We start from the raw sequence: 230 nt of genomic DNA, 5'->3' as shown, positions 1-230 counted from the left end.
GAAACGTAATCTGTAATAGTGAGGGTTATACTGCTTGAAATGATGATGATGATGATGGTGTGGTGATCATTGCGATATTGTGTAGTCTTGTTCTTATGGTGAAAGATATTTTTATGTGATGTGATGATGATAGCTGTAGTGGTGCAGGATAGATATTTTATTTATTATGTAGCAATTATGATGATGTGATGTTTCGATGGTGAGTGAAAACCTATTGATGTGATGTGATT

The 230-nt window shown here is 33.9% G+C and overlaps 1 protein-coding gene and 1 long non-coding RNA gene across 2 annotated transcripts in view; one reads left to right on the top strand and one right to left on the bottom strand.

The window, feature by feature from the left end:
• The window catches only part of LOC119594548 (transcription initiation factor TFIID subunit 10-like), a gene marked incomplete in the record, with an annotated part of 45,035 nt that overhangs the window by 27,366 nt on the left and 17,439 nt on the right, over nt 1-230 (top strand).
• The window catches only part of LOC119594549, a 29,256-nt gene that overhangs the window by 20,476 nt on the left and 8,550 nt on the right, over nt 1-230 (bottom strand). The gene's annotated exons all lie outside the window — the stretch shown is intronic.

Source organism: Penaeus monodon, chromosome 34, assembly GCF_015228065.2.
Source record: "Penaeus monodon isolate SGIC_2016 chromosome 34, NSTDA_Pmon_1, whole genome shotgun sequence".
Classification (NCBI taxonomy): domain Eukaryota; kingdom Metazoa; phylum Arthropoda; class Malacostraca; order Decapoda; family Penaeidae; genus Penaeus; species Penaeus monodon.
The sequence above is the reverse complement of the archived record's forward strand: the minus strand, read 5'-3'. Positions and strand labels throughout refer to the sequence as shown.